Source organism: Oncorhynchus gorbuscha, unplaced genomic scaffold (assembly GCF_021184085.1).
Source record: "Oncorhynchus gorbuscha isolate QuinsamMale2020 ecotype Even-year unplaced genomic scaffold, OgorEven_v1.0 Un_scaffold_3088, whole genome shotgun sequence".
Taxonomy (NCBI): domain Eukaryota; kingdom Metazoa; phylum Chordata; class Actinopteri; order Salmoniformes; family Salmonidae; genus Oncorhynchus; species Oncorhynchus gorbuscha.
Genome location: NW_025747430.1, coordinates 42,591 through 54,944, shown reverse-complemented (window position 1 = coordinate 54,944; position 12,354 = coordinate 42,591).

The following is a 12,354-nucleotide window of genomic DNA, read 5'->3' as shown; positions in this document are numbered from 1 at the left end:
TGAGGGGGACTGGGGGAAGATAACGGGGACCAGGGTGGGGGTTGTTGAGGGGGACTGGGGGAAGATAACGGGGACCAGGGTGGGGGTAGTTGAGGGGGACTGGAGGGAAGATAAGGGGGACCAGGGTAGGGGTTGTTGAGGGGGACTGGGGGAAGATAACGGGGACCAGGGTGGGGGTTGTTGAGGGGGACTGGAGGGAAGATAAGGGGGACCAGGGTGGGGGTTGTTGAGGGGGACGGGGGGGGTTGTTGAGGGGGACTGGAGGGAAGATAAGGGGGACCAGGGTAGGGGTTGTTGAGGGGGACTGGGTGGAAGATAACGGGGACCAGGGTGGGGGTTGTTGAGGGGGACTGGAGGGAAGATAAGGGGGACCAGGGTGGGGGTTGTTAAGGGGGACCAGGGTAGGGGTTGTTGAGGGGGACTGGGTGGAAGATAACGGGAACCAGGGTGGGGGTGGTTGAGGGGGACTGGAGGGAAGATAAGGGGGACCAGGGTGGGGGTTGTTGAGGGGGACCAGGGTGGGGGTTGTTGAGGGGGACCAGGGTGGGGGTTGTTGAGGGGGACTGGGGGAAGATAACGGGGACCAGGGTGGGGGTTGTTGAGGGGGACCAGGGTGGGGGTTGTTGAGGGGGACCAGGGTGGGGGTTGTTGAGGGGGACCAGGGTGGGGGTTGTTGAGGGGGACTGGGGGAAGATAACGGGGACCAGGGTGGGGGTTGTTGAGGGGGACGAGGGTGGGGGTTGTTGAGGGGGACCAGGGTGGGGGTTGTTGAGGGGGACCAGGGTGGGGGTTGTTAAGGGGGACCAGGGGTGTGGGTTGTTGAGGGGGACTGGAGGGAAGATAAGGGGGACCAGGGTAGGGGTTGTTGAGGGGGACTGGGGGAAGATAAGGGGGACCAGGGTGGGGGTTGTTGAGGGGGACCAGGGTGGGGGTTGTTGAGGGGGAGGGGGGGGGAAGATAACGGGGACCAGGGTGGGGGTTGTTGAGGGGGACTGGGGGAAGATAACGGGGACCAGGGTGGGGGTTGTTGAGGGGGACTGGAGGGAAGATAAGGGGGACCAGGGTGGGGGTTGTTGAGGGGGACCAGGGTGGGGGTTGTTGAGGGGGACGAGGGTGGGGGTTGTTGAGGGGGACCAGGGTGGGGGTTGTTGAGGGGGACCAGGGTGGGGGTTGTTGAGGGGGACCAGGGGTGGGGGTTGTTGAGGGGGACCAGGGTGGGGGTTGTTGAGGGGGACCAGGGGTGGGGGTTGTTGAGGGGGACCAGGGTGGGGGTTGTTGAGGGGGACCAGGGTGGGGGTTGTTGAGGGGGACCAGGGTGGGGGTTGTTGAGGGGGACAAGGGGTGGGGGTTGTTGAGGGGGACCAGGGTGGGGGTTGTTGAGGGGGACCAGGGTGGGGGTTGTTGAGGGGGACCAGGGTGGGGGGTTTTGAGGTGGACCAGGGTGGGGGTTGTTGAGGGGGACCAGGGTGGGGGTTGTTGAGGGGGACTGGGGGGAAGATAAGGGGGTCCAGGGTGGGGGTTGTTGAGGGGAACTGGAATTAAGATAACAGGGACCAGGATGGGGGTTGTTGAGGGGGACTGGAGGGAAGATAACGGGGACCAGGGTGGGGGTTGTTGAGGGGGACTGGAGGGAAGATAAGGGGGACCAGGGTGGGGGTTGTTGAGGGGGACTGGAGGGAAGATAAGGGGGACCAGGGTGGGGTTGTTGAGGGGGACTGGAGGGAAGATAAGGGGGACCAGGGTGGGGGTTGTTGAGGGGGACCAGGGTGGGGGTTGTTGAGGGGGACCAGGGTGGGGGTTGTTGAGGGGGACCAGGGGTGGGGGTTGTTGAGGGGGACTGGGGATTGACGTTTGACACTGAAAACCTGGGCTCTATGTGGAAAGGATAAGGGACATATGTATATCTTCAGTAATAGCCTATAGTCTGAGAATGACCTGGGGAACCTCTGACCTGGGGAACCCCTGACCTGGGGAACCTCTGACCTGGGGAACCCCTGACCTGGGGAACCCCTGACCTGGGGAACCTCTGACCTGGGGAACCCCTGACCTGGGGAACCCGTGACCTGGGGAACCTCTGACCTGGGGAACCTCTGACCTGGGGAACCTCTGACCTGGGGAACCCCTGACCTGGGGAACCTCTGACCTGGGGAACCTCTGACCTGGGGAACCCCTGACCTGGGGAACCCCTGACCAGATGGGGGATCCTATTTATTATTTAACCTTTATTTAACAAGGCAAGTCAGTTAAGGACAAATTCTTATTTACAATGACGGTCTCCCCGGCCAAACCCTCTCCTAACCCGGACGACGCTGGGCCAAACCCTCTCCTAACCCGGACGACGCTGGGCCAAACCCTCTCCTAACCCGGACGACGCTGGGTCAATGACGGTCTCCCCAGCCAAACCCTCTCCTAACCCGGACGACGCTGGGCCAAACCCTCTCCTAACCCGGACGACGCTGGGCCAAACCCTCTCCTAACCCGGACGACGCTGGGTCAATGACGGTCTCCCTGACCAAACCCTCTCCTAACCCGGACGACGCTGGGCCAAACCCTCTCCTAACCCGGACGACGCTGGGCCAAACCCTCTCCTAACCCGGACGACGCTGGGCCGTGGGACTCCTGATCACGGCCGGGTCTGATCACGGCCGGGTGCACTACTGTTGAAGAGAACCACCTTATTCCCTACATAGTACACTACTGTTGACCAGAACCACCTTATTCCCTACATAGTACACTACTGTTGAAGAGAACCACCTTGTTCCCTACGTAGTACACTACTGTTGAAGAGAACCACCTTATTCCCTACGTAGTACACTACTGTTGACCAGAACCACCTTATTCCCTACGTAGTACACTACTGTTGAAGAGAACCACCTTATTCCCTACATAGTACACTACTGTTGACCAGAACCACCTTATTCCCTACGTAGTACACTACTGTTGACCAGAACCACCTTATTCCCTACATAGTACACTACTGTTGAAGAGAACCACCTTATTCCCTACATAGTACACTACTGTTGACCAGAACCACCTTATTCCCTACGTAGTACACTACTGTTGACCAGAACCACCTTATTCCCTACGTAGTACACTACTGTTGACCAGAGGCTCATCCCTCAACACGGCTATAACGATAGCCAGATGTGTTGGGGATTGCAAGGTTCTGTAGTTGTGAAACTCAGCAAAACCTGACATGATAAAATACCCTAGAACATGCGAGGCTGTCCTGGATAGGCCTGCATGGATTTACATGTGAGATGAAATGGGTTCAGTTAAGGTCTATCTATGCAGGTGATAAACCCTCTCAACAGTCAACTTTGTGCTGTAATAAAAGCCCATACTTGTTTTATCCAATGCCCCAGTGTGAACTACACTGTATAAACAAAAGTATGTGAACGCCAATTCAAATGAGAGGATTTGTCTAATTCAGCCACACCTGCTGCTGACAGGTGTATAAAACCGAGCACACAGTCATGCAATCTCCATAGACAAACATTGGCAGTAGAATGGCCCTTACTGAAGAGCTCATTTGACTTTCAACGTGGCACCGTGATAGCATGCCACCCTTCCAACAAGTCAGTTAATCAAATTTCCGTCCTGTTAGAGCTGCCCCCGGTCAACTGTAAGTGCTGTTATTGTGAAGTGGAAAATGTCTAGGAGCAACAACGGCTCAGCTGTGAAGTGGTAGGCCACACAAGTTCACAGAACGGGAATCGCCGAGGGCTGAAGCACATAGCACGTAAAAATCATCTGCCAACTGTTTGGTGTTTGAGGAGTTTAGTGGAGGAGGAATAATGATCTGGGGCTGATTTTCATGGTTTCGACCCCTTAGTTCCGGTGAAGGGAAATCTTAACGCTACAGCATGCAATGACATTCTAACCTAGATGATTCTGTCCTTCAACTTTGTGGCAACAGTTTGGGGGAGGCTCTTTCCTGTTTCAGCATGACAATACCCCAGTGCACAAAACAAGGTCCATACAAAAAAATGGTTTGTCGAGATCGAAGAACATGACTGGCCTGCACAGAGCCCTGACCTTAACCCCATTGAACACCTTTGGGATGAATTAAAACACTGACTGCGAGCCAGTCCTAATCAACCCAACATCAGTGCCTGACCTCACTAACGCTCTTGTTGCAGAATGAAAGTCCCCACAGCAATGTTCCAACATCTGGTGGAAAACCTTCCCAGAAGAGTGATTCTTCCTGATTTTGGAATGAGATGTTGGACGAGCAGGTGTCCAACATACTGTTGGGTCATGTAGTGTATAAATGAAAGCAACTTCCAAATGCGAATTGAACTGAGGAGAGTTGAAGGTTTTCAACTGAAGAGTCTCTCTCTGGTCCTAAATGCTGCCATTCCATATGGTCACTGTACCATGTCGTGAGACCACTGAGACCAGAGGCCATTTCAGAAACGACGAGTCATGATTCATTTCAACTTGTGTGGGGACAGTTAGTCAACTCCCTTGAATCAGGACAGGCAGGCTGTCTGCTAGTGCCACCCAGTGGCTGGACGTTAGTACTACAGCCAGGAACTGCTTGACTGCTATACAAACATAAACATGCTATTTATTGTTATTAAACCAAACCAACAGAAACAAACAGGTGGTCCTGTCCCGGACTGCCTTCGCCAGCAGAGCTACAGACCAGAGTTACAGACCAGAGTTACAGACCAGAGCTACAGACCAGAGTTACAGACCAGAGTTACAGACCAGAGCTACAGACCAGAGTTACAGACCAGAGCTACAGACCAGAGTTACAGACCAGAGCTACAGACCAGAGCTACAGACCAGAGTTACAGACCAGAGTTACAGACCAGAGCTACAGACCAGAGTTACAGACCAGAAATACAGACCAGAGTTACAGACCAGAGCTACAGACCAGAGTTACAGACCAGAGCTACAGACCAGAGCTACAGACCAGAGTTACAGACCAGAGTTACAGACCAGAGCTACAGACCAGAGTTACAGACCAGAGTTACAGACCAGAGCTACAGACCAGAGTTACAGACCAGAGTTACAGACCAGAGTTACAGACCGGAGTTACAGACCAGAGCTACAGACTGGAGTTACAGACCAGAGCTACAGACCAGAGTTACAGACCAGAGCTACAGACTAGAGTTACAGACCAGAGCTACAGACCAGAGATAGAGACCAGAGCTACAGACCAGAGTTACAGACCAGACACGAGTTACAGACACGAGTTACAGACCAGAGCTACAGACCAGAGTTACAGACCAGAGCTACAGACCAGAGTTAGAGACCAGAGTTACAGACCAGAGCTACAGACCAGAGTTACAGACCAGAGCTACAGACCAGAGATACAGACCAGAGCCAAGTATCAACCCTTTCAACACCAAGGACAGAGGACAGACCAGAGCTACAGAGACCAAGAGCTATGGCCCATTCTCCAGAGTTACAGACCAGAGCTAGAGACTAGAGTTACAGACCAGAGCTACAGACCCCAGAGCTATGGCCCAGACCTGTAGAGTACAGACCAGATTCTCCTTACAGACCAGAGCTATGGCCCATTCTCCTTAGAGACCAACCCCTGGGATGGCCCTACAGACCAGTCAACCCCTACATGGATTCTCCCAGAGTTACAGATTCTCCAGAGTTACAGACCCCAGAGCTATGGCCCTATTCTCCTTAGACAGACCTGGGATGGCCCTACAGACCAGAGTTACAGACCAGTAGTTACAACCCCTGAGCTATGGCCCTATTCTCCTGTAGAGTTCAACCCCAGAGCTATGGCCCAGACCAGAGTTACAACCCCAGAGCTACATTCCAGAGTTCAACCCCTGGGCATGGACCTGTAGAGAGTTACAGCCCATTCTCCTGAGACAACAGACCAGAGCCAACCCCTGGGCTATGGCCCATTCTCCTGTAGAGTAGTCAACCCCTGGGCACCTATTCTCCTGTAGGAGTCAAGCTATGGATTCTCCAGTGGAGTAGTCAACCCCTGGGCTATGGCCCTATAGAGGTCAACCCCTGGGCTATGGCCCTATTCTCCAGTAGAGTAGTCAACCCCTGGGCTATGGCCCTATTCTCCTGTAGAGTAGTCAACCCCTGGGCTATGGCCCTATTCTCCTGTAGAGTAGTCAACCCCTGGGCTATGGCCCTATTCTCCTGTAGAGTAGTCAACCCCTGGGCTATGGCCCTATTCTCCTGTAGAGTAGTCAACCCCTGGGCTATGGCCCTATTCTCCTGTAGAGTAGTCAACCCCTGGGCTATGGCCCTATTCTCCTGTAGAGTAGTCAACCCCTGGGCTATGGCCCTATTCTCCTGTAGAGTAGTCAACCCCTGGGCTATGGCCCTATTCTGATGTAGAGTAGCCAACCCCTGGGCTATGGCCCTATTCTCCTGTAGAGTAGTCAACCCCTGGGCTATGGCCCTATTCTCCTGTAGAGTAGTCAACCCCTGGGCTATGGCTGCATGAGGCGTGTCTCGCTGCATGAGGCGTGTTGTGCTGTATGAGGCGTGTTGTGCTGGGCATGAGGCGTGTCTCGCTGCATGAGGCGTGTCTCGCTGCATGAGGCGTGTTGTGCTGTATGAGGCGTGTTGTGCTGCATGAGGCGTGTTGTGCTGCATGAGGCGTGTTGTGCTGCATGAGGCGTGTTGTGCTGCATGAGGCGTGTTGTGCTGCATGAGGCGTGTTGTGCTGCATGAGGCATGTTGTGCTGCATGAGGCGTGTTGTACTGCATGAGGCGTGTTGTACTGCATGAGGCGTGTTGTGCTGCATGAGGCGTGTTGTGCTGCATGAGGCGTGTTGTACTGCATGAGGCGTGTTGCTGCATGCTGCATGCATGGCGTGTTGTACTGCATGAGGCGTGTTGTGCTGCATGAGGCGTGTTGTACTGCATGAGGCGTGTTGTGCTGCATGAGGCGTGTTGTGCTGCATGAGGCGTGTTGTACTGCATGAGGCATTTTGTGCTGCATGAGGCGTGTTGTGCTGCATGAGGCGTGTTGTGCTGCATGAGGCGTGTTGTGCTGCATGAGGCGTGTTGTACTGCATGAGGCGTGTTGTACTGCATGAGGCGTGTTGTGCTGCATGAGGCAAATGGTGGTCCCACCAGATACTGACTGGTTTTCTGATCCACACCCCTACCTTTTATTTAAAGGTATCTGTGACCAACAGATGCATATCTGTATTCCCAGTCGTGAAAAGATTCGAGCCTCATTTATTACCTTACATTTACAGATTTCCTTAAAAATATTTTAAAATGTTGCATGTTGCGTTTATATTTTTGTTCAGTGTTTAGTTTTGTTCGGATGCCGTTGAGACTGATATGTGGGTTCAGACACAACTTGTATGTTCAGCCATTTCAAATAGTTATTCACAGGGGAAATGAGTCCCAGGCAGCATCAGTGTTGGTGGATGCTGGTTTAGTCATGTAATATTCTGTCTCTGTACTGACATGTCAATCAACAGATACGCTACCGAACAGCAGTTACAACTGGCTCACACACGCACACACACACACGCACGCACGCACACACACACAAATACACACCCTCTCTCTCTCTATCTATCTCTCTCTCTCTCTCTCTCTCTCTCTCTCTCTCTCTCTCTCTCTCTCTCTCTCTCTCTCTCTCTCTCTCTCTCTCTCTCTCTCTCTCTCTCATACATAAGAGGGGGAAGAGGGGAGGAGGAAAATGAGGATGAGGAGGATAATGAGGAAGAGGGAGGGAGGAAGAGTAGGTGTAATATTCCATATATTCAAGATGAATAACAGAGAAATGTCCAGACAGATAAAGTTGATGGCTGTTCATCTAGAGGCTTTGCATGGCTCACACACACTTTCACAGGTTGAGTAACTATCCTAAACTGCAGTACTATGGATCCACCATGTGGTGTGGTATTAGGTGAGTGATGTCGTAAAAACAGTAGTCAATGCTACCGCACTGTCTAAACATCCCTTGGGACTTAATCCTGTAACCCTGGTAACAGATTGAACGTCTTGGGTCTGTTGTTCAAGGCTCCGAATTTGTTTTCTCCCGGTACGACGTCGCCATCCAGTGGACATGCTTGAGTATTACTGGTGACAGTGTTACGAGTCGTGGCCCGACCCTGTCACCGTGAGTCACGATTCATAATGCTGAAGTGAGGAGAAAAGCTGAATAATGATTGGTGGTTTCTTGCAGCTGATTGTCGGCCTCCTTCTCAGGAGATAAACTACGAAAACCAGAATCAAGTAAAGTGGGGAAAAAACAAATGTTACACACAGTAGCCACCTAATAAAATAGGTAAGTAACCAACTGTATTTCAGGTTAATGTCATAACTCCACTACAGTAGGCTGCAGTGGAGGCTGGTCGGATGGGCTATAGGAGGACGGGCTCATTGTAATGGCTGGAATGGAATTAATTAAATGTTACACACAGTAGCCACCTAATAAAATAGGTATGTAACCAACTGTATTTCAGGTTAATGTCAGTGGATAACTAGGAGGACGGGCCATTGTAACTGGAATGGAATTAATTAAATGTTACACACAGCCACCTAATAAAATAGGTATTTCTGTCATAACTCCACTACAGTAGGCTGCAGTGGAGGCTGGTCGGATGGGCTATAGGAGGACGGGCTCATTGTAATGGCTGGAATGGAATTAATTAAATGTTACACACAGTAGCCACCTAATAAAATAGGTAAGTAACCAACTGTATTTCAGGTTAATGTCATAATTCCACTACAGTAGGCTGCAGTGGAGGCTGGTCGGATGGGCTATAGGAGGACGGGCTCATTGTAATGGCTGGAATGGAATTAATTAAATGTTACACACAGTAGCCACCTAATAAAATAGGTATGTAAACAACTGTGTTTCACACCTATAATTTAGCCCAAACAACTACCTCTTTCCCAACTGTATTTTATTTATTTATTTTTTTCCTTTGAACCCCATTATTTCTATCTCTACTTTGCACATTCTTCCATTGCAAAACTACCATTCCAGTGTTTTACTTGCTGTATTGTATTTACTTTGCCACCATGGCCTTTTTTTTGCCTTTACCTCCCTTCTCACCTCATTTGCTCACATTGTATATAGACTTGTTTATACTGTATTATTGACTGTATGTTTGTTTTACTCCATGTGTAACTCTGTGTCGTTGTATCTGTCGAACTGCTTTGCTTTATCTTGACCAGGTCGCAATTGTAAATGAGAACTTGTTCTCAACTTGCCTACCTGGTTAAATAAATGTGAAATAAATAAATAAATAATGTCATAACTCTACTACAGTAGGCTGCAGTGGATACAGTAGGCTGCAGTGGATACAGTAGGCTGCAGTGGAGTCTGTTCGGATGGGCTCATTGTAATGGCTGGAATGGAATTAATGAAACGTTACCAAACACATAGAAACCCTGTTTGACTCCGTTCCATGAATTCCATTCCAGCCATTACACAGATCACCGTGTTCCCACATAGCTCAGCCCATCAGCCTCCACTGGTAGGCTGTCACCGCACCGTCACCACACCCCTTTTCAAATGCCGTTTCAAGTTTTAGTCAGAACGAGGAACTCGAAAATGTCCCGACTTGCTAACTTGTTGTAGTTATACACATGCCACATTCAACGAATCAGCAGTTCGGAAATATCCGAGTTCCCAAGATCAGACGAGCATCTGAACGCGCCAGATGTCTCGGAAGTCCGGGGGCAGAAGTATGGAATTTCCCGAATTCTGCAACATGCGCCTCGGTCTGGTAGTCTACACTCAGTCAATACCTTTGGCTTTACATACGTAAAACTAGCCAAAATAAGGATTATCCACAACAGTGGAATTTGCCGTTTGCCTTCAAAATAATAGTCTATAATTGAAAGTGATGCAAACGAATACAAACAGTGGAATCATGCCATATTTATACTAGATAATGGAAGAAAAAAAGGTTGCAATATTGTTATATCAATTCCAAATCTGTTTGAATCGCACTGTGGGTGGATTAGACTAGAGAGTTGTACTACCCAGGCTTACCTATGGACTGTGGGTGTATTAGACTAGAGAGTTGCACTAACCAGGCTTACCTATGGACTGTGGGTGGATTAGACTAGAGAGTTGTACTACCCAGGCTTACCTATGGACTGTGGGTGGATTAGACTAGAGAGTTGCACTAACCAGGCCTACCTATGGACTGTGGGTGGATTAGACTAGAGAGTTGCACTAACCAGGCCTACCTATGGACTGTGGGTGGATTAGACTAGAGAGTTGTACTACCCAGGCTTACCTATGGACTGTGGGTGTATTAGACTAGAGAGTTGCACTAACCAGGCTTACCTATGGACTGTGGGTGTATTAGACTAGAGAGTTGCACTAACCAGGCTTACCTATGGACTGTGGGTGTATTAGACTAGAGAGTTGCACTACCCAGGCTTACCTATGGACTGTGGGTGTATTAGACTAGAGAGTTGTACTACCCAGGCTTACCTATGGACTGTGGGTGTATTAGACTAGAGAGTTGCACTACCCAGGCTTACCTATGGACTGTGGGTGTATTAGACTAGAGAGTTGCACTACCCAGGCTTACCTATGGACTGTGGGTGTATTAGACTAGAGAGTTGCACTACCCAGGCTTACCTATGGACTGTGGGTGTATTAGACTAGAGAGTTGCTATGGACTACCCAGGCTTACCTATGGACTGTGGGTGTATTAGACTAGAGAGTTGCACTACCCAGGCTTACCTATGGACTGTGGGTGTATTAGACTAGAGAGTTGTACTACTCAGGCTTACCTATGGACTGTGGGTGTATTAGACTAGAGAGTTGCACTACCCAGGCTTACCTATGGACTGTGGGTGTATTAGACTAGAGAGTTGCACTACCCAGGCTTACCTATGGACTGTGGGTGTATTAGACTAGAGAGTTGCACTACCCAGGCTTACCTATGGACTGTGGGTGTATTAGACTAGAGAGTTGCACTACCCAGGCTTACCTATGGACTGTGGGTGTATTAGACTAGAGAGTTGCACTACCCAGGCTTACCTATGGACTGTGGGTGTATTAGACTAGAGAGTTGCACTACCCAGGCTTACCTATGGACTGTGGGGGTATTAGACTAGAGAGTTGCACTACCCAGGCCTACCTATGGACTGTGGGTGGATTAGACTAGAGAGTTGTACTACCCAGGCTTACCTATGGACTGTGGGGGTATTAGACTAGAGAGTTGCACTACCCAGGCTTACCTATGGACTGTGGGTGTATTAGACTAGAGAGTTGCACTACCCAGGCCTACCTATGGACTGTGGGTGTATTAGACTAGAGAGTAGCACTTCCCAGGCTTACCTATGGACTGTGGATCAACGAGACGGGATATTAATCTACTCAGTGACACCCACAGAACTGTGAGTTTAAACAAATATTAGCGTTTTTAGCTCTTATTGCGGGACTTCCCTAGTCAGCTCATTGTACTTATTGATAGTTGGTGTTTTTACAAACACTTTCCAATCCTCCCTCGACCAGCAACACGTGGCAACACTCACCATTCTACCCCCCTCCTAAAGCCTCTTATCCCTCTGTGCTGAATGAACTACCCCCCTCCTAAAGCCTCTTATCCCTCTGTGCTGAATGAACTACCCCCCTCCTAAAGCCTCTAATCCCTCTGTGCTGAATGAACTACCCCCTCCTAAAGCCTCTTATCCCTCTGTGCTGAATGAACTACCCCCTCCTAAAGCCTCTTATGTTCTCCCTCTGTGCTGAATGAACTACCCCCTCCTAAAGCCTCTTATCCCTCTGTGCTGAATGAACTACCCCCCTCCTAAAGCCTCTTATCCCTCTGTGCTGAATGAACTACCCCCCTCCTAAAGCCTCTTATCCCTCTGTGCTGAATGAACTACCCCCCTCCTAAAGCCTCTTATCCCTCTGTGCTGAATGAACTACCCCCCTCCTAAAGCCCAGCTCATTTCACAGTGGTTTCAGAGTCCCGCAATCTTCGAGAGCTATGACGCTACTCTTTATGGAAACTCTTCACAGTTGTGTTCTCTGAGTGTCACTGAGAGTTGTGTTCTCTGAGTGTCACTGAGAGTTGTGTTCTCTGAGTGTCACTGAGAGTTGTGTTCTCTGAGTGTCACTGAGAGTTGTGTTCTCGAGTGTCACTGAGAGTTGTGTTCTCTGAGTGTCACTGAGAGTTGTGTTCTCTGAGTGTCACTGAGAGTTGTGTTCTCCGAGTGTCACTGAGAGTTGTGTTCTCTGAGTGTCACTGAGAGTTGTGTTCTCTGAGTTTCACTGAGTAGACAACACTGGTTGCTGGTCGAAGGAGGACTGGAAATATCTGTAAAAACACCAGCATTTAATATGTACAATAGGCTGAGTGGGGTGGTAATTTCCCCACAGTCAAAGTCCTGCAATAAGAGCTACAACCCTAA